Source organism: Giraffa tippelskirchi, chromosome 4 (assembly GCF_054371585.1).
Source record: "Giraffa tippelskirchi isolate mGirTip1 chromosome 4, T2T-mGirTip1v1.2.pri, whole genome shotgun sequence".
Taxonomy (NCBI): domain Eukaryota; kingdom Metazoa; phylum Chordata; class Mammalia; order Artiodactyla; family Giraffidae; genus Giraffa; species Giraffa tippelskirchi.
In genome coordinates, this window is record NC_137278.1 from 211,839,356 (window position 1) to 211,858,937 (window position 19,582).

Here is a 19,582-nt window from a genome sequence, read left to right on the forward strand (position 1 = left end):
ATTCTTTACCATCTGAGCCACCAGGGGAGCCCAAGAATACTGGAGTGAGTAGCCTAGTCCTTCTCCAGGGGACCTTCCCAACCCAGGGATCGAACCCCAGTCTCCTTCAATTGCAGGACTCTTTCCGAGCTGAGCCACCAGGGAAGCTATGGTAATCAAGACTGGGGCCTTGGTGGAGGGACAGACACACAGGTCAACAGAACAAAACAGAAAACCCAGAAACAGACCCACACAAATGTGTCCAAGTGATTTTTGACAAACGTGTAAAAGCATCTTGATGAAGGACAGACAGACAGCCTTTTCAACCAATCGTGCTGGAGCTATTAGACACGCGTGGGCTGCCAGGTGGCACAGTGGTAAAGCAGCCGCCTGGCAATGCAGGAGCCACAGGATGCGGGTTCAGTCCCTGGGTCGGGAAGATCCCCTGGAGGAGGGCATGGCAACCCATTCCAGTGTTCTTGAGGGAAAAATCCCATGGACAGAGGAGCCTGGAGGGCTATAATCCATGGGGTTGCAAAAGAGTTGGAACAACAACAGTGAGACATGCGTGGGTGGGGTAGGGAAGGGAGGGGAGAGGAGGGGGGGAACCCCAAGGGTTTCACAATTTACCCAAAACTCAAAAAGGATCATGAGCTTTAATGTAAAGCTAGAAACCATTTTGGAAAAATGTAGTAGAAGATCTTAGGGATCTAGGGCCAGGCACAAAATTCTTAACTTGATACCAAAGGCAAAAGATATAAAAGAAAATATTGATAAAGCAGATCTCATTGAAATTTAAAACTTGCTCTGTAGGAGGAAAAGGCAAGCTGCAGACTGAGAAAAAATATTTGTAAGCCGTCTAACTGACAAAGGACTAGTATACAGAATATATAAAACCCTAAAAACTCACCAGTAAAAAAATAAGTGATTCAACTTTAAAAATCAGCAAGAGATATGAAGAGACATTTTAAGGAAAACATACACAGATGTCAATTAAGCATCTGTCGGGACTTCCCTGGCAGTCTCCCAGTGGTTAGGACTCTGAGCTTTCACTGCAGAGGTCGTAGGTTCAATCCCTGGTAGGGGGACTAAGATCTCGCATCAGCCTCTAAAGCACAATGAGATATCACCCCCATTACAGCGACAGAGTAAAAAGTTATGACCACAACTGATGCCGGCAAGGATGTGGAGAGACGAGATCACTGATGCCTGCTAGCGGGAACGTGAAAAGGTAGAACTTGGCGGTTTCCTCAGAATCTAAACATGCAGGCCCATGTGACCCAGAACTCACCTCCGGGCATTCACCCCAGAGAAACAAAGACTTCTGTTCACACCAAAATACATACGCAAACATTCCTAGGATCTTTATTTGGAATAGACCCAGAAAGGAATCAACACAGCTGTCCTTCAGCTGGAGACGGCTGAGCCAACCGTGGTCCAGCCACGCCACAGGCTGATGCTGGAACAAAGGGTGGTCCATCCGCACCGGGGACACTACGGGGCAACACAAGGGGTGGGCAGTGACACTGCCCAGGCGGATGAGTCTCCAGGGAGTTATGGTGCTAAAGTCATTCCAGTCGCATCAGACTCTTTGCAACCCTATGGACTGTATCCCACCAGACTCCTCTGTCCGTGGAATTCCCCAGACAAGAATACAGAAGTGGCTTGCCATGCCCTCCTCCAGGGGATCTTCCAGACCCGGAGATCGAACCTGTGTCTCTTATGTCTCCTGCACTGGCAGGTGGGTTCTTCACCACTAGAACCACCTCGGAAACCCTATGCTGAGCAAAATAGCCAATCCCCAAAGGTTCCTTACCTCTTGATTCTATCTTTGTTGTTGCTCAGTCACTAAGTTGTGTCCGATTCTTTGCAACCCCATGGACTGCAGCATGCCAGGCTTCCTTGTCCTTCACCATCTCCCAGAATTTGCTTAGACTCATGTCCATTGAGTCAGTAATGCCATCTAACCATCTCATTCTCTGTCACCCCCTTCTCCTCCCGCTTTCAATCTTTCCCAGCTTCAGGGTCTTTTCCAGTGAGTCAGCTCTTTGCATCAAGTGGACAAAATATTGGAGCTTCAGCCTCAGCATTAGTCCTTCCAAGGAATATTCAGGACTGATTTCCTGTAGGATGGACTGATTGGATCTCCTTGCAGTCCAAGGGACTCTCAGAAGTCTTCTCCAACACCACAGTTCAAAAGCATGAATTCTTTGGGGCTCAGCCTTCTTTTTCGTTCAACTCTCACATCCATATATGACTACTGGGAAAACCATAGCTTTGACTAGATGGACCTTCGTTGGCAAAGCATTGTCTCTGCTTTTTAATACACTGTCTAGGTTTGTCATAGCTTTTCTTCCAAGGAGCAAGCATCTTTTAATTTGATGGCTGCAGTCACCATCTGCAGTGATTTTGGAGCCCAAGAAAATAAAGTCTGTCACTGTTTCCATTATTTCCCCATCTATTTGCCATGAAGTGATGGGACCAGATGCCATGATCTTAGTTTTCTGAATGTTGAGCTTTAAGCCAACTTTTTCACTCTCCTCTTTTACTTTCATCAAGACGCTCTTTAGTTCTTCACTTTCTGCCATAAGGGTGGTGTCATCTGCATATCTGAGGTTATTCATATTTCTCCCGGCAATCTTGATTCCAGCTTGTGCTTCATCCAGCCCAGCGTTTCTCATGATGCACTCTGCATATAAGTAAAATAAGCAGGGTGACAATATACAGCCTTGACGTATTCCTTTCCCAAATTGGAACCAGTCCATTGTTCTATGTCTGGTTCTAACTGTTGCTTCTTGACCTGCATACAGGTTTCTCAGGAAGCAGGTGAGGTGGTCTGGTATTCCCATCTCTTCAACAATTTTCCAGTTTGTTGTGATCCACACAGTCAAAGGCTTTAGCGTAGTCAATGAAGCAGAAGTAGATGTTCTTCTGGAACTCTCTTGCTTTTTCGATGATCCAATGGATGTTTGCACTTTGATCGAAGGAACACTAAGATGAGAAGCTTTCAGAAGGGGGAATAGATCAGCAGTTGCCTTTCTGGAGTCTGGGGACAAAGTGGGGTGGGGTGGTTATAAAAAGACAAAATAACAATCCTTGTTGGGACTCTTCAGTGTCTTCATGAAGATTTCTTAACCCAACCTGGCTGATAAAACACACACACACACACATTCACACACACACGTACAAGTAAAGTAAAACCAGGGAAACCCGAACAGTATCAGTGGCTGTACCAGCACTGCTATCCTGGTTGGGATCTTCTACTTTCATTTTATAAAACGTTGCTTACCACTGGGGAATCTTGGCTAAGGTGTCCAAGGGCGCCTCTGTATTATTTGTCAGAATTGCATGTGAACCTCTAGTTATCTCAGTACCATTTTCACAAAAAATAAAACCCATTGTTAGTAACGTTTTCTGAAGAAATGACCAAAAGGCAAGACAACATGAGAACCCTGTGCTCCTCAGATAACTCGCGCCGATGGGGTCAGGGCGGCTGGCGCCCTCCCGCACGACGGGGTCAGGGCGGCTGGCGCCCTCCCGCACTGCGCTCCGCACTAAAGTGACGCTGTGCAGCCGGCATCGTGTGTCCATGTGAAGAAGCTATTCTGTTAAGTGGAAACAGTAGATTTGAGAAAAGTACATATCGCAAAAAATTTTAATCCACAGCCTTGTATATAAAACCTGGGCAATATATATGTCTAATTGTCTTCAAAGTTATCCTTTGGAGGGGGTGTGATCATACATAGTTCTCCATTTTTCTTTCAGTGTTGGCTGGACTGTTAATCGGGACGGCTCTCCTGTTAAGATTAGGCTTCTAGATGAAATACAGTTCTCCCGGTTACATTTTAAATCAGATAAACAACAGTTGTTTAGATCTGCTAAATCTAGAAATCCTAGTCACCCACATCAACCCCGAGCTATTTCTACCTTGGAAAATAAAACAGAGCCAGTCATCACGGACAGGTGTCTGATGTCTGGGGCCAGCGCCTCAGCCCACCCGAACCCTCTGCCCGGTCAGGGGCTGCTCCCACCTGCGCACGCCTCCCCAGGCCCTCTGTCCCACACACTCCACCGCGGACATCTGCTGGGATCGCCCCAGCTCGCTCTAAAACCGCAGCCTCTCCGCGGGGCCGCTCCGTCGCTATCTCTCTTCCTTCCTGGCCCGTGTCCGCAGCCCCCGGCCTTTGCCCCCGAACACTCCACGTGCCCACCCCCAGCCCGCAGCCCCCCTTCTCCTGACGGCGGTACTTGCTGCGGCTGCGCTTCCCTGCCCCCCCCCCGAAAAGGCGAGTCCAGCTCTGTTCCTCTGCACCCCTGTCTCACTGGGGTCACCACCACCTGCGAGCCACCCCACCTGCAGCTGCTCCCCAGGCGTTCCTGAGTCCTGCCTCTTTCTCTCCTAAAGCCCTCGGGGCGCCTCCTGTAGAGACCAGGGTTCTCCCCTCACTGACTCCCCCGCAGCCGGAGTGGTCTTGCTAACACAGCCACCCCAGCCCTTCAAGCCCCGTCTGCGGCCCAGGAAGTGGCCAAAGTCCAGCAGAGAGCCCCAGGACGCCCCTGCGCCTCAGCAGCGCCCCCTCGTCCTCACCTTCTCAGGGGGCTGGTGGCCCCACCCTTGGGCCCCTACCTGCGCAGGCCCCCACCGTCTTCTAAGCAGGAGTGCGGGGCTGGGGGGGCACCTGGCAGACGCAGCTCCCCACCCAGCCCCACCTCGCGGTGCCCCTCCGCCCCGTCCAGGGAAGCTGGCGCTTCAGCGCTCCAGCGTCTCAGGAAGGGAAGCCAGGCCCCTCGAGATGCCAGCTCAGGATGGGACGGGCCCCGGGCTGTCCCGCCATCAGTGAGGCCTCGGGGTCAGTGTTCCTGGCGCAACTGCCCCTGCGCTCGGGGCTTTGGACCACTCATTTCTGGCCGTCACTCCCCAGGCTGGCAGCGCCACGACAGCAGCATGGCCTCCTGTGCAGAGTCAAGGACCACCGGGGGTCCCTGTGAGGTCCCAGGGGTTCAGCGCAGGCCCTGGAAGCTCCTCAGCCCCAAAGGAGGACGGCCTCGCCTGGCCCTGGGCCCCCTCCGCCCAGAGGAAAACCACGGGAAGCCGCCGACAGCAGGGCGTCAAGTGACGATGAAAAATGATAAAAAACACCGAGGCGTGAAGGGGAAGCCGCAGAGCCGCCTCCTTTCGGCCTCACTCCTGGCCTCGCCCACCCCAGGAGGCCAAGGGAGTCCTGGGGGGTCCCTGGACGCCAGGTACCTGCGTGGGGGTGGTGTCGAGACTTGCCCCCTCCCTGCCTTCCCCTGGCTCCCTGGGGCATGGAGCCTGGAGCAGGGCCGCGGGAAGGCAGGCGGGCGGGCGGGCTCCAGGTGGTGGGCAGCAGATTGAGGTCTGCGGCCTTGATGGGCCTCCCTCCCACCCCCTGGGTCTTGGTCCCTCTGGCAGCCCAGACCCAAGCCTGGGGGCTCACTCTACCCCCTACCCCTCTTCCACCCCCAGGCCCCACTGTCCCCCTTGCATCCCCCCCAAACCCTGAGGACATCACCCCCACCGCAACAGGTGATCACGGAGCGTGGGGGAAACCGCCTCAACCAGGTTGCTCATTGCCCCCTTGCCCTCCAAGCCCCCTGCACCTCTCCTCCCAACCTGCAAATGCTCCAACTCCTGGGAGGCTGGGGTGGGCGCGGGGTGGGGAGGGCCAAGCATGGCCTCGAAGGGCCCGCCCCAGGTGAGGAGTTGGGGTCAGTGTGCAGTGACTCCGCGGTCCAGTTCAGAAGAGCCTTGTGGGGCCCCCAGGTGACCCGCTGATGCCTGCCTGGAAAGGGTGGTTCTCGGAGGGGTTCCCAAGCCCCCGCCCACCCAGGCCCAGAGCAAGACCCGAGCCCTGGACAAACTCCCGAGCACCCTCCTGTCCCGGCCGCTCTGTCCAGCAGCCCCGAGTCCACATCTAACTTGGGGGCCACCCGGAACTGCCTCCTGGGGCCGCCGTGCAGCTCCCAGACCTCCTGTGACCCCACTCTGCTCTGCCGGCTCCGCCCCCCCTCCAGCTCCGGTCCTCCTCCCAAGAGGAACAAGGGTGCTACCCTCTGCCTGGGGTGGGGGTGGCACTCCCAGGGACGACGGGGACAACGCCGTGAGGGTCTGGTGGGTGCTTGGCACACAGAGCCGCCTCCTGCAGCCAGACGGCTGCCCTTCCCCCGGGCCCACCTGGGGCCTCCTCACCTGGCCTGCAGGCAGTTTTCCCCTCCTGCACACACACAGCATTCCTGCTGCCCCGAAGGGAAGGCAGGGACATGTGCTGAGGATGACAGAGGGGGACCATTTTCAAGGTCCCAGAGCCACAAAGACCCGCACTCCAGGAAGAGGGAACTGTGGACTCTGGGACTCAGAGACAGGCGGGTGTCTGCCCCAAACCCCCATGCAGATGGGGCTCCATGGTGCAGCCACCCTCACTTCCGGACCCTTGATGTGGTCACCAGGGCTGGGCGCCCAGTGGCTTCCACACCTGACACCATCAACCTCATGTCCCCTGAGCTGGGCTTGGAATCTGGGCGTGGGGTGAACCCCTTCCAAGGACCACAGTGCAGCCCGCGTGGACAGAGCCATGAGGGTGCTACAGGTCAGTCAGTCCTCTGCCTCAGTGGCCTCAAAGCAGGTGGCTAGTGGCTCTTTATTCCACATGTTGCCTAAGCATGGACTGCACTCAGCGCGCAGCACCAGGCAGGAAACATAACCCTCCCTCTTTCCTTGGGCTTCAAGTCTGTGCTCAGAACTCGGTTAAAACACAGGAGCTAACGCTTCTAGTGTTTAAATTAAAAATAAGGTCCAGCATCTTGGGCTCACAGAAAGTGCTCATCAAAGGTTTGGCACACGAATGGCCGGCGGCTGTTGACAGGGTCATGAGGTGGCCTGACTCACTGGAACGGTCCGGTTTATGCTGCTGCCAGTCTCATGAGTGCCGTGCCCCATTTCATGCCCATGGTGCCCCACCGGGGCGTTTAAGTTACACTGCTGTTATTCAGTCCCTCCGTCGTGTCTCTGTGACCCCACGGGCTGTAGCTCGCCAGGCTCCTCCGCCCTCCACTGTCTCGCAGTTTGCTCAGATTCATGTCCATGGGGTCAGTGAGATACAGAAGGAAAACCCTTCAAACCCTTCCTGGAAGAGGTCAGAGCAGGCACACCCGGCCAGCCTGCAGGGTGTGAGAACCACACGCAGACAAAGGAGGGAGGTGGAACTGGTGAGGTCCTTGGGGAAGGGTTGTCGCCACCTGCCAGGAGAACCTTTTACATCCGTTTCAGATCAGTGCCAGGCCACAGTGGGGTCGCAATCAGCCCACCCACCAAGACGCAGGGAGCCCCTGCTCTTTTCAGCACTGGGCACTGCCCATCATCACACAGGAAGAGGAGGCCCTGCTCCCCTGGAGCATTCCTTCTACCCTGAGAGGCTGACCACAAACAGGTCAATGTCAGAGAAGAATGAGGCTAGGAGATGGGGGTGAGGGTGGGGGGGTACTGCTCTGCAGAGAAAGACCAGAAAGAGCCACCAACCCCCAGAATGGTGACATCTGGGCAAAGATCTGCAGAGGTAAAGGGTAAGACAGGCAGATGTGTGGGGAAGAGCATTCCAGTTCAGGAAGAGACCGTGCAGAGGCCCTGAGGGGGGGCCCAGTCAGCGAGTGTGGGCTGGGCAGGGCGGCAGGGGCTGGGCAGTGTGGGCACCTCCACCAAGGTTTTAAGAGCTCCAGCTTTGACCATGAGACAGGAACTCCCGTGAGACAGTCAGTGGAGGAGTGACAAGCCCTGGGACCAGGTAAGAGGCTGCCCATTCATCTAGGGCACCAGCTGGTGACTTTTTCCACAAAGGGCTGGAGAGCAAATACTCCTAGCCTTGCCTGTCACAGGGTCTGCATGGTGAACACAGCTGTACGTGGCCGGTGAAGCAGAGGTTTCCCCTCTGTTCCGGGAAAAACTCCAGTCAGGACACTGACACTTGAATTTCACAGAATATTCATGTCATGAAATATTATTTTGATTTTTCTTCCCAGCCATTGAAAACTGAAAAAAACATTCTTAGCTCGGGGCCAAATAAAAACAGCTGGCGGCAGGATTTAGACCGCAGCCATCCTTTGCTGTCCACCCCTCAGCCCCCAACTTCACAACAGACCTCCACCGCCGTCCTGGGCCAGACAGAACCCAGCAGTCGCTGGGGTCGCGGCGAACAAAAGGAACAAAACCCTGCTGCCACTAACTTAAGATTTGGAAATAAGCAAATTAAAAGAGGGCGTGAGAAGGTCCTAAGTTCTCGCCTGCCTGTCTCCGTCGCAGAGGTCAGGCCCTTGGGGCTGGAGTGCAATCAGAGGCCAGACAGGCAGGCAGAGTTGGGGGACGGAGGTCGTGGAGGCCGTGGTGGGGGAGACACGGAGGGCTCCGGGTAGACGGAGACACGGCCGACTCACCCCACTGAAACGGACCAGGCCTTGTTGCACGAAAGACGTCCTAACCGTTACAAGTGAGACTTTAGGAATGAACCCGTGTCTCGTTCTCATACAGAGTGAGTTGTAGTCTAGAACAGGGTGACAAAATCAGTTGGGGAATTTATTTGGTCAGTGAATTAATGTGAGTTACGAAACTGAGTGTCTGGGACAGACCCGGAGAGCGAGCCCGGCCCGCGGCCTCCCCGAGAGGAAGGGCCCCCCGACCCCGACACGTTAAGCTTCCATCCCTGCGCCCGGCGCACCCGCGCGCGGCTGCACTGTATCGCCCAGGACTCCAGGGCCTAAACGTGCTCAGCGCGCACGGAGAACCCCCCGGAGCCCCTCGGCGGGACGGACGCGCCGTCCGGGTAAGGCCCGCGCGCCTCTCCAGGCTCCGCGGCCGAGGGGCCCCGCGCACCTGCGCACACCTGCGCTCACCAGCAGGCGGAACCGGGCGCCCGTCGCGCCGCAGCCCCCGATGCCGCGGCCCGCGTGCGCCCGCCCGGCCGCCGAGTCACCGGAAAGGCCCCAGCGGCCCCCGCCCCGCCAGCGCCGGGAACCTCGGGGCCGCCGCACGGGGACTGCGCCTGCGCGGCCGGAACGCACGGGGCCCGGGGATGGATGCGCCTGCGCGGTCGGCCCACGCCGGCCTGGGGGCGGGACTACGCCTGCGCGGTCGGCACACGCCGGCCCTGGGGGCGGGGAAACGCCGGCGCAGTCGGCCCAGACCCGCCCCATCAGCGGCTCCCCGGCCCCTAGAGCCGCCCGTCCGGCCGGGCCCCGGGGAGAGACGGGCGTGCGGGCACTGCGCCTGCGCGCGCCCGCCCCGCCCCCGGCCCCGCCCCGGCCGCGCGGGGCCCTGGGAGGGGTGCAGCGTCCGGCGGCGGCGGCGGCGGCGACGCGGGAGGGGCCGGGGGCGGACAAAGCCGCGGCCGATGAATGGGGCGCGTCCGCCTGCGCGGCCGTGGGGCGCCCGCGGTGAGTGCGCGGCTCGCGTCCCGGGCCGGCCGTCCAGGCGCGCCGTCGGGGCCGAGGCCGGGGGGCCGGGGCCGGACCCGGGGCGGGGGGCCGGAGGGCGAGGCCGGGGTCGGGCCGGGCGGGCGCGGGGTCGCCTGCGCGGGGCGGGGCGGGGGCGGCCTCCCGTCGCGGAGACCCTGCCCGGGCGGCGGACTCGGCCTCGGCGCCCGGCCGCCGCTCCAGCCGCGCGCCCCCGGCCGCCGTCCCGGCTGACAGCGGGGCACCTGGGGCTCCTCTTCCGGCCGCGCGGCCGGCGGAGCGAGCGCGAGGCGGTGGGAGCGGGCGCGGACCCCGGGCCGGCCGCGGGGGCAGGCGTGCCGGCCGGCGTGGGCTCTCCGGCTGACCACGCGGCGGGCCCCGGGTCGCAGTCGCCCTGGGGCGGGGGTCGCCGGCCGGCAGACAGGTGCCCGGTGAGTGTCCGTCCTGAGGGCCTCTGCCCTCCGCCACCGCCACGGATCACCTTACACGCTCTGCCTTTCGGGTGTCCCCCCACCGCGGTACAGTATTTCATTTTCTGTGCGCTTCCAGGAAGGGGCAACCGGGGCCTCGTTTACACGTCTCAGCACACGAGACGCTCCTCATCTCTTCACGCTTCTGATGCTTCTCGGTTGCTGCGCGTGTTTCTGGGTATGACACTCAAGTGTGAGTAGTGAAAGCCCGAATCAAACTGCAGAGCAGAATTGCGAGCGTTTTTCCAGTTGCGGTCGTTTTTGTTTTTTTTCAGACCCAAGTAATGATGGAGTCATTTGTGTATCTTCTTTTATCTTTTTTCCTGTGACCCACACCATCCTCCTTGCTTAAGAGAATTTCCAGCCCCCTAGACTCTCCTTGCATTTTGACTGTCCGTAGACACACGTACATGCACTTCTCTGCAGGCAGACCCCTGCCCGGCTGGGCTGTCAGGAGAAGCTTCTGTGGGCATTCTCAAGTTTGTAAAAAAGGGAAGTTATTTGTTTTGAAGTTGACTCTGATCAGATCAAGTCCATAGTTTCGAAAAATGGACTTCAGACTTGCATGAGACCAGTTTGCTAAGGCATTCTTGTGACTTTTTATATTAACTTTTGATGTTTTCTCTACATCACTGTATTAAAACTAGGAGAGGAGGAAGGATTTAGTTGGAGTTTTTTAAAAGCGCTCTGAACAAGCCAAATTGCAGTTATGACATTTCCATGCAGAGTTATCTTGTGAGAGGAGACTGCTCTCACCAGTTCATACTCAGGGCCTGCCACGGGCTGTCTGTGCAGGGGTGCACGCTTCCTGTGATCCTTAAACAGATGATATCTGCTTGTGGTGGTTTACATTTTCTCAGGAAAAGATGTAGCACAACTTAAGAGATTCTATGAGTCTTCAGGAAGTTAATCTCCTGTACTGGCAGAAAGCACAGACTTTGAGTCCACATCACCCCACACATACTGTTAATTCCTGATGTTTAGGGCATGTTTTCATGTCACCGCACACAGAAGGAGGCTCGTGAGTGACTCACGCTGTGCCAGGAGTGCTCCTAAAGCCCTGGGAAAGGTTTGAGGTGAACCGTTAGGGTCGTGGGCTGAACTCTGGGTCTGCAGAGGTGCCGAGGCGGATGCGCTCAGTACGTGGTGAAGGGGTGTATGCTGTGTTTCAGATCCCTGCCCGGCGTGGAAGCTGGAGAGTGACCAGACCTGGGCAGTGGAGCTGCAGGAGCACAAGGCGCTGTGACCGTGGTCAGTCTGTCCTCCCCGTCACTCTCGTTTGCGTGTCTCTGCCCGGCCTCAGCTCCTTCATCCCGGCTCTGCTCTGATTCCCTCTTTCAGTGTGAGGACTGCCGGGGGAGGGGAGGGGACAGTGGGCGCAGGGACACGGGAGGCGCCTCCCATGGTTGGCTGGGCCCCTCTGACTGTCCCTCAGCTACGTCGTTCCCTCCTAAGCTTCTCTGCACAAGGCATGTGACTGAGAGGTGACGTCAACCTCCTGGTTACCGCTTGATGTTTAAGGCACTGTTTAAATCCCAGGACTTGACGTGAGCTGTAGTTTCTGTTTACGGTTGGTGTTTTACTGAATTCAGCTGCATGGAGTCCCGCCCCAACCACCCCGTGGCCTCCTATCTGGCCTCCCGTCACTGTCTGGGTGACGGCAAACTTCCTGTCAGGCAGCTTCCACAGCCTTGGTCCTTTCCACGTCTCTGTCTTTCCCTCCCTTCTCCCTTAGGCAATGTCATTGCCTGATTTTTCGTCACTCCGGAGTATTTAGATCACTTCCTTGCTAATCATTTGATGTGTGCTTCTGATAATTGGTGTACTGGAAGGCATCGTTAGGAATGAAGGAAAGTCTCGTCTTCTCCTGCCTCCTGTCTCCGAGGTAGAGGGCCCCGGGAGAGCCGCAGATGCCTGCCTCTGCGCGAGGTTTCTCACCGCTCTCCTCTCACCTGGCGCTGTTCTGCCTGCTGGGCCACCAGTGCATGGTTGTGGTGGGCGTGGGCTTAAACCAGAGAAGAAGGCTGAGTGAGCTCTCCAAGGAAGAACGCAGGCAGGCGTGGGCAAGGGTGATGGGCAGTGTGAGAAGTGTGCTCTCGGAAGGCCGCGTGGAGAGGAAAGGACCTTTGCGTCCCGTGTCGAGGGGTCCGGGAGTGGCGGAGTGGAGGCCCTGCGTGAGGAGCGGCAGTGAGGTGCGGAGCCTGGCCCCTGCGTTCAGGCCATGTCCTGTCGTAAGGCCCGTGTCCCGCCTTGCCCAGGTGTTCACCCTGCTTGGATTCTGCTCTCCTTCGGGTGAAGGCTTTTCAGCAGCCGCCCGCCCCCCCCTCAGCAAAGTCTGTGCACCCCAGAAACTGGAGATGCCGGGCCTGGAGCGGGACGTCCCCTGCTGGCCCCCGGGGCGCTGCCTGCGATGGCTCCTCAGTCCGTGGGCCCTGCACGGCCCTGCCTTGCCTGCCCCAAGCCCGCAGGCGTAAATGGAGGGCCCGTCTTCACCCAGGGCCCGACGACTGAGCCCCCCCCACCCCTCCATGGTCGGCCTGCGGGAGGGAGCAGCCCAGGGCCCGTGCTGTTAGGAGCGGGAGCGCGGGTGCTGCGCAGACACTCGCAGACACTTGAACCATGTCGTCAAGCGGCGGCCCGTCAGATGTGTTGCTGGTGGGACCGCCCGCCACCCCAGAGAAGGTGCTGGTTCTGAGTGGAGGGCCCTCGAAGCCAGAGCGGAGCCAGCCTGGCGGCCCCGGTCTGTGACCCAGAACGTCTCAGGGTGGACAGGGGCCCGAGTGCCTGCTCGGACCGTGCTTTGTCTCCAGTGTGGCCGTATCAGGGTGCCCCCCCGTGTCTCGAGAAAGTGGCTCTGGGTCTGGGTCTCTGAGTTTGGCCCTCTGCACTGGGCTCTGGCCTCCGTCTGGTCTGGGGCTCCGCGCGGCCAGTCCTGGGTGGCGGTTTCCCTGTGCTTGAGGCAGCTCCTCCCTGGGAATATGTTAGCCGAGGCTCTGCACCCTCAGCTGGAGAAGGAAACGGCAACCCACTCCAGTGTTCTTGCCTGGAGAATCCCAGGGACAGAGGAGCCTGGTGGGCTGCCGTCTAAGGGGTCACACAGAGTCAGACACGACTGAAGCGACGCAGCAGCAGCAGCAGCTGCAGCCTCAGCAGGTGCGGCTCACTCTCAGCGTGGACCGGAGCTTCGCCGGTCACCTGGTGGAGAGACTGCCATGTCCGAGGGCGAGGCTGCCTGGGCACGGGTTGGCGCGGGGCCCTGAGCCATGCCCGGCAGCTCCCGGGGGCCCGGGGCTCGGGCTGCAGGCCGCTGTGCATGTGTGCTGAAGGCTGGGCTGTGGGGTCGGAGCAGCCCAGGTGCCGCTGCCCTGGCCCTGAGCTGGAGCGCTGGCGCGCGTCCGGCCCACCCGTGCTTTGGGACTCTGAGGAGACAGCAGGTGTCACAGCACGTCGCCGCTGAGCGTCCTTTTCTTCTCAGAAGAGGCAGCCCCATGGTTTGGACTTGACACTTCAGCACATTGCCTGCGAGGGCCTGGGTTCAGTCCCTCGTCAGGGACCCAGGGTCCTGTGGGCTGCATGCCACCCCCCGCAAAGGAAGAAAGGAACGGCAGAGGGACGCGCTCTCCCCAGCAGCACGGCCGTGGAGGGAGCGGACAGTAGTCCTCACGGCGTCCAGCGGCCAAGCCGCAGTCCGGTTTCCCCACTCGGGTTTATTAGCTGTTTGTTCCAAACCAGAATCTAGTCCAGGTCACTGCACTGAGTGTGTCTCTCTTGCCTCTTTTATTTTGGAACAACAACTCGCCCCCATTTTTTTTTCACGGCATTGACTTTTTGAAGAGCCTAGGCCAGCTGTCTTGCAAAAATGTCCCTGTGTTCTGGGTTTGTTTGCCATTTTCTGCTTTGCCGTTGACAGTTGAGCCTTGACCAACATGGTGGGCAGTTGGGGGCCACCCTCCGCGTGGTCGGCCGTCCAGGGTAAGCTACAGCTGCCCCCGGCTGCTCCCACCCTGGGGGCTGTCTACAGGCGGCGGTGCGGGGCGTCCTGTCGGGACAGATGCCCGCTCTGTCGGGCCGTTGTTCCTTCCCCTGCCTTTCACTTGCGTTTCCCTCGACCGTGATACTTGAAGGCGGGACGCTGCGTCTTCTCCCCTCATCACCCCTTCCAGGGAGTAGTGGCTGCAGCGTCCCCCTCTGTGGCGGGTGTTTTCATTTTTCCTTTTGATTCTTGAGTATCAGTGCAGACTAGCAGATTTACCTGTTATGTTATAGTCCGCTGAAGTCTTCTGTCTCTTTGTTGTAGCGTTCAGATTGTCATGACCGGCCCGTGCCTAGCGGCACGTCCTTTCTGCAGCCTCTCTCCGTTTTCAGAGCTGCGGTCGGCTCTTTCCACAGAGCGCTGTGGTCCCCTCAGTGCAGGAGGGCGTTTAGAAACCAAAATCCAGGGACCGGGTGTGTTCACGGTGCTTGTGTGTTACTGCAGCTTTAAGCACTGGTCCAGTGCACAGAGCTAGGAGGTGAATTTTTAAAACATCAAGAGTTCATACTGATATTTTCAAGACAAATTTAAAATTATATAGTATTATTTAATTTATTTGGTTTTTTAAAATTATATCTTTTTCGTGTCCTGAAAATTTTGATTCTTAATGGCATTGACATAGTTACTTTTTGTTTTGTGCTAAAGTACATATAACACAGGTAAAATGAAAATATTATGTTGCTACTGGTAATGAAATCACTTAGCAAAATTTAAGGTACTTTTAGTACATATTTTGCTTCGGATGAATAAAGTCCTCTGTGTTAAAGTCCCTTGGTGAACATTCTTTGTTTGCAGTATGGTCGCTCATTTGATATGCCTTTAGGTTTCACACTTGAAATTTTCTACATTTTAATGTAGAGGCAATCACACAACTCAAAAGTCAACATTATATAAAAGATGCTATCAGAAAGCTCATTTGCATTCCTATCTCCTCCACTCTTTATAGGCAACCATCTTTATTTCTGCTTTATCCTGCAAAATAAGCACGTAAGTTGCTTCAGTCCTATCAGACTCTTTGTGACCCCATGGACTGTAGCCCGCCAGGCTCCTCTGTCCATGGGATTTCCCAGGCGAGAGTACTGGAGTTGGTGGCCATGCTCTCCTGCAGGAGATTTTCCCAATCCAGGGATCAAACCTGTGTCTCTTATGTCTCCTGCATTGCTTGGCAGGTTCTTTACCACCAGTGCCATCTGAGAAATCCCAAAATAAGCACTTCACACATTCATTAATATTTGTAACTCACCTTGTTTTCCCTCCTGTCTTTTACATCATAAAATGTAACAAGCACTGTTTACCCTGTGCGTCTTGCTTTTTTTCAGTGGTCTGTGTATGTACTGGGCTTCCCTGGTGGCTCAGCTGGTAAAGAATCCGCCTGCAATGCAGGAGACCTGGGTTTGATCCCTGGTTTGGGAAGACCCCCTGGAGAAGGGAATGGCTACCCACTCCAGTATCCTTGGCTAGAGAATCCCATGGACAGAGAAGCCAGGAGGGCTGCAGTCCATGGGGTTGCAAGAGTTGGATGAGACTGAAGCGACGGGGATGCATGTATGTATCAGGCCTTACTGGTGGGTGTGGGAGTGGTTTTGCAGCCTGGCTGTGGAACTGCAGCGCCTGACCTGTGACAAGTGTTGCTGTGTGTCTGAGGAGGTGGTCTTCGGAGTCTGTCCCTGGACATGGGGTTACTGGGCCCTTGGGTGAATGTGACTTGGTAGGGGTCTCCAGCGTCCTCACTGGGGTTCTGCCAAGCTTTGGGGCCTTTCCCGCCTGATTGGGTGAGAAGGCTTGAAGTATTTTCCTTTAATCTGCTGCATCTGCAGCGTGAGGAATGGAGAAGCATGCGTTACCTGGTTGTGCATTTCTGGTGTCGCAGCACGCGAGGGCCTGCAGGAAAGCTGGTCACTGTGTTAGGGGGCCCCTGAGGGACAGCGGCCGCTGCGGGGCGGGAACTGGGACACGTGCGCACGGGATCCTGCTCTGACAGGCACTCCTGCGTTACGGCAGCCTCGAAGGTGCTTTCTTTAATTCTTAAAATGAAAAACAACTGTATGTGCCCCAAGTCAGAGCACACGCCTGGAATTGAGACTGTTCCATACACAGTATTTTCTCCAGCCCATGGGAAGACCCTCTGATTGGCTGCTTTTGCCTTCAGGTGTTTTCCTCTCGGAGCTGAGATACGTGAAGTCGGTCTCAGCAGACCTGGGCTCTGGGTCCATCCTCTGGTCAGTTTAGGGGGCTGTGCTCCCGGCAGTGCGGAGCCCCACACTGCTCATCACCAGCTTCAGAGTGACCCTCTCGCTGGCAGTGGGGGGGGCTGCCCGGCCACACGCAGGGAGGCCCACTGTGTCTGTCGCAGGAGGAGGCTGTTGCTCCTGCTGCTGTGATCACCGTTTGACATTCGTGTTAATGATTTTCCTGCGGGCTAGTTCTTACTTGCTGGACATGGAAGCAGGACCGCAGGACAGCTGGTTCTGGATGCCATCCAGGCACCGTGACCAGGTGGCCCTCACCTTTCAAGGCCAGAGGAGCATCTCCAGAGCTCTGGGACGGGTGACCAAAAGCAGGTTGTTCATCACACCTGCATAGAATTATCCACAGTGCCTCAGGTACATGACCCTTCTGCAGCGTGAGAACTAAAGCCAACATCCTTTTTTGCCTTTCTAAATATTTGGTGCAAAAATAGCAGGAAAAGTAGCAGTAAGCTGCTCAAGCCAATGACAGCATTTTTCCTGAAAGAAAAACATCAGGGGCTTCCCGGGTGGTCCAGTGGGCCGGAGGGGCCGGGCTCCGCTGCCACGGCAGAGGGTGGGAGTTCAGTCCCTGGTCAGGGAACTGAGATCCCCATGCGGCCAAAAGGAAAAAAAGTACAAACATCACACTTAGGGTTTTGAGCTAGCGTGTAAAGAGCTGGTCCAGCAGGAGAGGAATGCGTGAACCGGGAGGCAGCGGGCTTCCCTGACAGCCCCGTCTGGACGCGTGGCGGCATTACCCTGGCGCCAAGCCCTGGGTCTGGCCGGGGCGGTCCCCGCCCGCAGCACCGTGGTCCGTGAGTCTTCCCTGCCCTTGGTCTCCTCTGGGTGGACGGTGGGGCTCGGGTCTGCTCTCTGGTGAGACTGCATCCCGGCTGTTGTGTTGCCCCCTCTGGAGGCGCCTCTTGTGTGGGGCCCCGTCTGTGGCACTGCCGCCAGGAGTGCACCCAGCGCAGGCGTTAATGAGCACCCGGGTACGAGGTGGAGCTGTCCGGCTGAGTTCCTGTGTCTCTGTTCACGAGCTGGACGTGGAGTGGGCGCCCCGCCCTCGCTGTCTGGTGCTGTAGCTGATGTAAGGAGCTGAGGGCGAATTTCTCTGTCACTTCTCAAAGTAGGGAATCATTTGCCTTCCTATCATCCTCCAGAGGTGGCCAACTGAGGATTTTATTTGGGGATTACGCATTAATAGACTTAAACATTTGATGAGTTTTAATGTGTAATGCTGACCCTTACTTACGTTCAGATTATCTCATTTTTGGACAGGGGGAGCCCTTCAGGTTGACGCCTGGATCCTTCCCGCACTGCCCTCATCCGCTCACAGAGGTCCTTGCTCCCTGGTTCCCCAGAACGTCCTCCGCTCATTTTGTGGTCTTCCCGCCCAAGGCCTGGACCTCGTGGTCCTCGGGAACCTCGGCTCCTTTAGTGGCAGATGGTGTTTGAGAGCTGTAGTCTGGAGGTCACGGGGGTCACTGCTTCCAGGCCTTTGCGCCGAGCAGAGCTGGGTGTGTGTCCCGCTCACAGGACTGCGGGAGGCGCGTCTGGCCTTTCTGGTCCCGTCTCTGCAAGGACAAGGGGGACCGGAGTCCGCTCCCCGCTCTGCGTGCGGCCCTGTCCTTGCTGAAGGCAGGTCGGTGTCTCTGGGCCAGCGACCCGCGCATCGTCCAGCCCCCTCCCTCGGGCTCAGGGCCAGCCCGCCTTCTCTCCCCAGAGCCTCACTCTGCGTCCTGCAGGGAAGGTGCTGTGAGCGCTCCTCCAGGCTTCTGGGTTGAGGTTTGCTCTCCGGCCGACTTCTCAGGAAGGACTCGAGGAAAACTACCTCCTGAATTCTTGCTTGTTGATAATAGTTTCTCCGTGTCCTTTGTACTTGAATGTCAGGTTGACTGGATGAAAAACGCTTGGCTCACATGTTTTTTCCTTGAATATCTTAAACATGTTATTCTGTTGTCTTACAGCATAAAACATTGCTGTCAGACTCATGACAATTTACTCTCCCTTACGAGTGACCTTGGTTTTTGCCTGAATGGCCTTTCTTTTCCAGTCCAGTGATTTTCCTAGAATATACCCACGTGTGCACTGTTACAAGCGGCTTTTCCCAGCTCTGTGGTGCGCCGTTTGCTTTCCCGGGAACTGTGTCGGGTTCCGTCCCTGGCTGCGCCGGGCCTCTGCTGCTGCTCAGGCCTCCTCTGGTTGCCGCGCGCAGGGGCTGCCCCCGCTGTGACGTGCAGGCTTCTCACTGCAGTGGGTTCTCGTCGCAGAGCACGTGCTCTGAAGTTCGTGGACTCAGCAGTTGCGATTCCCGGGCTCTAGACACAGGCTGGGTGGTTACTGCACAGGGGCTTAGCTGCCCTGTGGCGTTTGGAGTCTTCCTGCATTGGGGATCAGGCCGGTGTCGCCTGCATTGGCAGGAGGATTCTTCACCACGGAGCCACCAGGGAAGCCCAGGAAGCTCTTTCAATACACCTTTTTCTTTCAGAGTTTTCAGTAATTGTTCTCTTGTCCTGTCCCCCTTTTTTTGTGGGGAAACACCTTGATTATACGTATGTTGGATTTTCTTTACCTAAATTTTAAATTGGTCAGCTTCTTCTGAGTCTTTTTTTATCTGTTTATTTCTTCTTCATTAAAATTTTTTCTTTCCTAAACTCTTCTGTTGATCTTAAGCAATCCTCTGTGGAGTTTATTTGTTCTTTTGTTGCTTGTAGCTTAGTCTTTATTCTAAAATGACATTTTACTTTTATTTGTAATAGTTTCTTGGGATCTGTAGCCTCATCTCAGTGTTTCTCTATCTTGATTTATTTTGTTCTTTTGTATTAGTTTCTTAATTTTGTTAGCTTCTTTTGAAATAAGTTATTCAATTTCACTTACTCTGTGTTTATATTTTTCTAGGGTGCTTTTGTTATCTATAGAGGTTTTTTCCATTTTCGTTACTTCTTCTCTTATCCTTATGTAGGATTTAACCCTAACCCTTTCCTGTTGTTTATTGTATTGGTTTCTAGTGGCACTTTAACAAACCGTCACAGACGTGGTGGTTGAAGACAGCACACGTCTGGAGGCCCGGTGCCCTGGGCGTCAGTCACGGTGCTGGCGGGCTTCCCTCCCCTCATCTTCAAAGCCAGCGACGCTGTGTCTCTCCCCTTCCACGGTCATATTTTCATGTCTCTCCTCTGCCTCTTTCTTTCACTTTTGAAGACCCCTGTGGCAGCATCGGCTCTACCCAGATAATCCAGGGTTGTCTTCTCATTATCCTGGATCAGTCACCTTTTTTCCATCTGCGTCCTTGCTAACAGTTCTGCTTTGCTGTGTAACCTAACATAGTCGTAAGTCTGAGAATTCGGGCATGGTCTTGTTTGAGGGCTCATTATTCTGTCTGCCACACTCATTTCATCAGATACTAGTTT

The 19,582-nt window shown here is 56.3% G+C and overlaps 1 protein-coding gene and 1 long non-coding RNA gene across 6 annotated transcripts in view; one reads left to right on the forward strand and one right to left on the reverse strand.

Annotated features, from left to right (window-relative positions):
- Positions 1–1,320: 1,320 nt before the first annotated feature.
- LOC145545835 (uncharacterized) lies at positions 1,321–9,033 on the reverse strand. Its single transcript, XR_014082240.1, has 2 exons — positions 8,881–9,033; positions 1,321–3,025 (listed from the first exon to the last, which is right to left on the reverse strand). It is a non-coding gene; the product is annotated as an uncharacterized LOC145545835 (long non-coding RNA).
- Positions 9,034–9,259: 226 nt separating this feature from the next.
- Positions 9,260–19,582, forward strand: part of ZBED4 (zinc finger BED-type containing 4) — a 28,437-nt gene continuing 18,114 nt past the window's right edge. The window contains exons 1-2 of one of the 5 annotated variants that reach the window (XM_081590860.1): positions 9,260–9,420; positions 11,081–11,159. The gene's annotated coding sequence lies outside the window, so the exon portion shown is untranslated. The remainder of the gene's footprint in view (positions 9,421–11,080; positions 11,160–19,582) is intronic. The other 4 variants (XM_081590862.1, XM_081590859.1, XM_081590863.1 and 1 more) reach the window with 4 other exon arrangements.